We start from the raw sequence: 6,967 nt of genomic DNA on the forward strand, positions 1-6,967 counted from the left end.
AGTAAATTCCAAAAGATTGAACTTCTTCCAACCAACTTTTCAGACCACAAAGGGATAAAACTAGAAATAAATTGTACAAAGAAAACAAAAAGGCTCATAAACACATGGAGGCTTAACAACATGCTCCTAAATAATCAATGAATCAATGAACAAATTAAAATAGAGATCAATGAATATATGAAAATAAATGACAACAACAACACAAAGCCCCAACTTCTGTGGGACGCAGTGAAAGCAGTCTTAAGAGGAAAGTATATAGCAATCCAGGCACACTTAAAGAAGGAAGAAAAATGCCAAGTGAATAGTCTAACATCCCAATTATCAAAATTGGAAAAAGAAGAGCAAATGAGGCCTAAAGTCAGCAGAAGATAGGACATAATAAAGATCAGAGAAGAAATAAATAAAATTGAGAAGAATAAAACAATAGAAAAAATCAATGAAACCAAGAGCTGGTTCTTTGAGAAAATAAACAAAATGAATAAGCCTCTAGCCAAACTTATTAAGAGAAAAAGAGAATCAACACACATCAACAGAATCAGAAATGAGAAAGGAAAAATCATGACAGACCCCACAGAAATACAAAGAATTATTAGAGAATATTATGAAAACCTATATGCTAACAAGCGGGAAAACCTAGGAGAAATGGACAACTTCCTAGAAAAATACAACCTTCCAAGACTGACCAAGGAAGAAACACAAACTTTAAACAAACCAATTAGGAGCAAAGAAATTGAAGCAGTAATCAAAAAACTACCCAAGAACAAAACCCCCAGGGCCAGATGGATTTACCTCGGAGTTTTATCAGACATACAGAGAAGACGTGATACCCATTCTCCTTAAAGTTTTCCAAAAAATAGAAGAGGAGGGAACACTCCCAAACTCATTCTATGAAGTCAACATCACTCTAATACCAAAACCAGGCACAGACCCCACCAAAAAAGAAAATTACAGACCAATATCCCTGATGAACGTAGATGCAAAAATATTCAACAAAATATTAGCAAATCGAATTAAAAAATACATCAAAAGAATCACACAGCATGACCAAGTGGGATTCATCCCAGGGATGCAAGGATGGTACAACATTTGAAAATCCATCAACATCATCCACCACATAAACAAAAAGAAGGACAAAAATCAAATGATCATCTCCATAGATGCTGAAAAAGCATTCTACAAAATTCAACGTCCATTCATGATAAAAACTCTCAACAGAATGGTTATAGAGGGCAAGTACCTCAACACAATAAAGGCCTTATATGATAAACCCACAGCTAACATCATACTGAAAAGCAAGAAGCTGAAAACATTTCCTCTGCAATCGGGAACAAGACAGGGATGCCCATTCTCCCCACTGCTATTTAACATAGTACTGGAGGTCCTAGCCACGGCAATCAGACAAAACAAAGAAATACAAGGAATCCAGATTGGTAAAGAAGAAGTTAAACTGTCACTATTTGGAGATGACATGATACTGTACATAAAAAACCCTGAAGAATCCACTCCAAAACTACTAGAACTGATATCAGAATGTGGCAAAGTTGCAGGATACAAAATTAACACACAGAAATCTGTGGGTTTCCTATACACTAACAATGAACCAATGGAAAGAGAAATAAGGAAAACAATTCCATTCACAATTGCATCAAAAAGAATAAAATACCTAAGAATAAACCTAACCAAAGAACTGAAAGACCTATACCCTGAAAACTCTTAAGATAAATTAAAGAGGACACTGACAAATGGAAACTCATCCCATGCTCTTGGCTAGGAAGAATTAATATCGTCAAAATGGCCATCCTGCCCAAAGCAATATACAGATTTGATGCAATCCCTATCAAATTACCAACAGCATTCTTCAATGAACTGGAACAAATAGTTCAAAAATTCATATGGAAACACAAAAGACCCCGAATAGCCAAAGCAATCCTGAGAAAGAAGAATAAAGTGGGGGGATCTTGCTCCCCAACTTCAAGCTATACTACAAAGCCACAGTAATCAAGACAATTTGGTACTGGCACAAGAACAGAGCCACAGACCAGTGGAACAGAATAGAGATTGCAGACATTAACCCAAACGTATATGGTCAATTAATATACGATAAAGGAGCCATGGACATACAATGAGGAAATGACAGTCTCTTCAACAGATGGTGCTGGCAAAACTGGACAGCTACATGTAAGAGAATGAAACTGGATCACTGTCTAACCCCATACACAAAAGTAAATTCAAAATGGATCAAAGACCTGAATGTAAGTCATGAAGCCATAAAACTCTTAAAGAAAAACATAGGCAAAAATCTCTTGAATATAAACATGAGCAACTTTTTCCTGAACAAATCTCTTCAGGCAAGGGAAAGAAAATTTAAAAATGCACAAATGTGACTACGTTATGCTAAAAACCTTCTGTACAGCACAGGGCACCATCAGCAGAATAAAAATGCATCCTACAGTGTGGGAGAATATATGTGTAAATGACATATCAACAAGGGGTTAACATCCAAAATATATAAAGAACTCACACCCCCAAAAAGCAAATAACCCTATTAAAAAATGGGCAGAGGATATGAACAGACACTTCTCCAAAGAAGAAATTCAGACATTCACAGGCACATGAAAAGGTGCTCCACATTGCTAATTATCAGAGAAATGTGGATTAAAACCACAATGAGATATCACCTCACACCAATTAGGATAGCCAAATAGAAAAGAGTAGGAACAACAAATGCTGGTGAGGATGCGTAAAGGGGAACCCTCCTACACTGCTGGTGGGAAGGTAAACTAGTTCAATCATTCTGGAAAGCAATATGGCAGTTCCTCAAAAAAATAAAAATAGAAATACCATTTGACCATGGAATTCCACTTCTAGGCATTTACCCAAAGAAAACAACTTCTCAAATTCAGAAAGACATATGCACCCCTATGTTTATCGCAGCACTCTTCACAATAGCCAAGAAACGGAAGCAACCTAAGTGTTTATCAGTAGATGAATGGATAAAGAAGATATGGTACATATACACAATGGAATATTATTCAGCCTTAAGAAGAAAACAAATCCTACCATTTACAACAGCATGGATGGAGCTAGAGGGTATTATGCTCAGTGAAATAAGTCAGGTAGATAAAGACAAATACCAAATGATTTCCCTCATTTGTGGAGTATAACAATGAAGCAAAACTGAAGGAACAAAATAGCAGCAGACTCACAGACTCCAAGAAGGGCCTTGTGCTTACCAAATTGGAGGGGTGGGGGATGGTGGGTGGGGAGGGAGGGAGAAGGGGATTCTGGGGTATCATGATTGGTGCTCATGGTGTGTGTGGGGTCATGGGAAAGACAGGATTGCTCAGAGAAGACAAATGAGGTTATTTTTGTCCACAGTTTATTTTCTCTTCTCTAAAATAAATATCCCATTTTTTACTCTTTTCCATTTCTGTAAAGTTAGACATAAAATATATTGTCATATTTGACTTTTTCCACCTATCACTTCTAAATGAAAAGAGTATTTTCAGTTTCTCTTCTTTAAATTCATTTAGCAGTCTGGCAAACCTTTGTCTGAGTCTGCATACTAAAACAAAGTTGGAATTTTCTTATACAAATATCATATTTAAATTCACTATTTATCATGTTTCTTAAACTTTTGAACTTTCAGTATATTCTCTTTCAAGAGGTGATTAAGCTGGGGTTCAATCATTCTGCCTTCCTCCCTTATTTTAGTTATGCTACATTGTTGCATATTCTTTCTAAGCAACTGGCCTATCACCTCGACCTTATTATTAATCAAAAAGAAAAAAAGAACTTCTGTGAAGTATATTTGCAATATTTTGCTAACTTCAGTTCATTCTGGTTCTGGTTTTACTCCAGGCTTTTGGCATTCTTTCTCTACACCTCCTTTAATGGATAAAATCCATCATGGTTTTCAGGGGTGCCACAGTATTTGAATGTGGGTGTTGACCAACTTTTCCATTTTTTCTTGGAATAATTTACTGTTATATAACACAAATTTCATTCTTTGGTACTTTCAGTATCCCTCTTAGTCAGTCATCCATTTAACAAGCTCATGCTCTGTTACAGTACAAAGATGAAGGCTTTCAACCTGGGTTCAATTCCCAGCTCTTATGCATTTAAACTTGAACATGCTGCATAATCTCTGTGAAGCTTAGATTATTTTTCTGCAAAATGGGGAAAATAACTTATACAGGTTTTTTTTTTTTAGTATTTTTGTTTGAACCAATATTTTTTAAATATCTTGTTCAAACTAGATATTCAATAAATAGTTGTTGATTATATAAATACTATCTTTAGATTATATTTTTATTTATGATTTTTAAATTCTCCGTGATGGAAGTACATGTGCAATATGACTTTATTATCCCTGTTTATTTTGTGTTATTTTCTGTTTTGCTATTGAGAACTTCAAAGCGGCTGTCTCGGTCAGTGTGGCCTGCTATATAACAAAGTACCATAGACAAATGGATTAAACAACAGATACTTATTTTTCACAGTTCTAGAGGCTGAAAAGTCCAAGATCAAGGTGGCAACAAATTCGTTGTCTAGTCAGACTATGACTCTTAGTTTGCAGATGGCTGTTTCTCTTGCTTCCTAACGTGACAAAGGGCAGAGAGCAATTCTCTCTCTCATGTCTCTTCTTCAAGTCATTAATTTCATTCATGAAGGCCCCATCTTCATGACCTAATTACCTTCCTAACGTCCCACCTCCAAATACTGTCGTATTGGGGATTTGGACTTACGATATGCATTTGGGAGGGAAAGGACATAAATATTCAGTCCATACCATTAACATAATAATTTTCTCTCATTCCTGTGTTTCCATCTACAGAATTGAATCCTGATAAGTTCTCTACCTATTCTTTCATTCTGAGAGGTGAATTTGCCAACAACTTTAGTTGAGGTGCAGTGATAAATGTGTTTTGCAGTAAATATATATGGAAGGTTCGACTTTACTCATTACTACAAGTCTTGCTTCTATGTAGACACTATATTCATTTTAGAGATGTATGTTTTGGTTGTCAGCTGTCTTTTAAACACATCCATGGAGATTGTTTGTGCTTAGTTATATCATCAAGTCATAGGCAAAACAAAACCTTTCTTCTGGAGAAATGAAACTTGGCTCTTTTAAAGAGTCCCTCATTCTGGTTAGGACATTCATATGATAGAAGAAAACAATTTCTATCATACTCAGAGATTAAGAAGTGGAAAACTTCAAACAGAAAGATGTAAATATATCACCTGTACCCCGATATTCTTTAGTTCTCTGTCTAGAAAAATTTCAGAGTTGACCTGGAATTTCTGGTTCTTTCAGTTCTGTAATTTGTTCCCTCCACTATCAGCAGAAGCAGGTTTTATTCCTGTTAAAGGTGGTTCATCTTAAACTGGCATATATGCCAAGATATAGGACAAGTTAACACAGAGGTGGAATAGGAGATAGACTGTGTGACCTATTAGGTGTGATTTCAGAAATTCTCTTTCTCACTTAGCTCCACTGACTGCTACTTGAGTTTTCTATTGGATTTTTATGCCTCAACCACTAGCCACTTGCTAAAAATGTACATTCTTCCAGAGAAGTTAGTACTTGAATGATGTCTGTCATTATATAGCACTTGGATGGAAACAAGCAGAAAAATTAAGATAACCTAATTGTTTTTTATTACTTATTGTCTGTATAAGGTTAGTAAACTTGCTTTTTCAGTTTACCTTACTTATGGAATTTTTGTAAGATGATGTATTACCAATATGCATTTCTTAGATTTCTTGTAGGAATCAACTGAGATTTTATAAAAATATTTTATAAACTATAGGTTGAAATTCAAATGATTTTGAGGGGAAATGATTTGAGCATCATATTTTGGAAAGACTGTGTTGTTTGCATTTAAATAAACTTGCTCTAAGTGTTGGGTTTTGCCTCATGCTGGTTGTGTGATTTTGTAAAAGCAGTGTTCTCTTTTCAAAACTCAGTTTCCTCACCTGTAAAAAGGCTGACACTATTCTCACATAAGGAACTTTTATTATAGCATTACTTTGAAAGCATATTTAAAGTACCTAATATAATGCCTGTTATATATGGTACTAATTCTTTATCTGGCTTTCTCCTGTTAATGTGCAGAAAGACTAGAGAAAGTTTTGATGGGGAAAGTAAATGAAGAAAAAATTAATATAAATACTGAGGAACAAAGATTCTGGGGTTGGGTGGACACACTGAATAAGAATAGCTTAAACATACTGGTTTACTATATGTCTGACACTTTTCTAAACCCTTTTTATATATTAACTCATTTCATCCTCGCAACAGTCCTAGGAGGTAGATGCCATTATCATTTCTAGTTTAAATATGAGGAAAATGAAGTACAGAGAGATTAAGGATCTTCCCAAGGTTACACAACTAGGAAGTGGTGGAGCTAAAATTTGAAAACATGCAGAATGGCATCTATGCCTGTGACTTGAGACACTATACTAGTATCACTGTCAAAAGGAATCAGAAACAACACTAACTGTCAAAAGGAACCAGACCTCAGACTTTTACTCTTCTAGTTGACAGTCTTCTCAGAAACTAGTACATCAACAGAAAAATAGACAAAATTGGAGTACAACCATTCCACACTCCTAAAATTGTACTGTGTTGATCTTTAGATGCCAAAAAGAAATCACTATGCTTAAGATTCATTTTTCTGTTCCCAGCTTAGCAGTTTCATTTTGAATCCTTTCTATTTTGGCAGACAGACAAGGTCACAAAATACACAATTGCCTGATTTTTTTATGCTAGCCTCCTGACCACAGAGTCAGTGACATTTGCAGCTTTTTAATTATACACACATGCCCCTTTTATCTTGCATAATGCTGAGCAATAAAATCAAATGCACATTTTCTCCTCTGGGTGGCTATTTGGAACATAAAGCATTTGTATTATGTGTTAATCAGTGCATCTATATTTTGGTGGGATATATATGGACAT

Source organism: Manis pentadactyla, chromosome 2 (genome assembly GCF_030020395.1).
Source record: "Manis pentadactyla isolate mManPen7 chromosome 2, mManPen7.hap1, whole genome shotgun sequence".
In the NCBI taxonomy this organism is placed as follows: Eukaryota; Metazoa; Chordata; class Mammalia; order Pholidota; family Manidae; genus Manis; species Manis pentadactyla.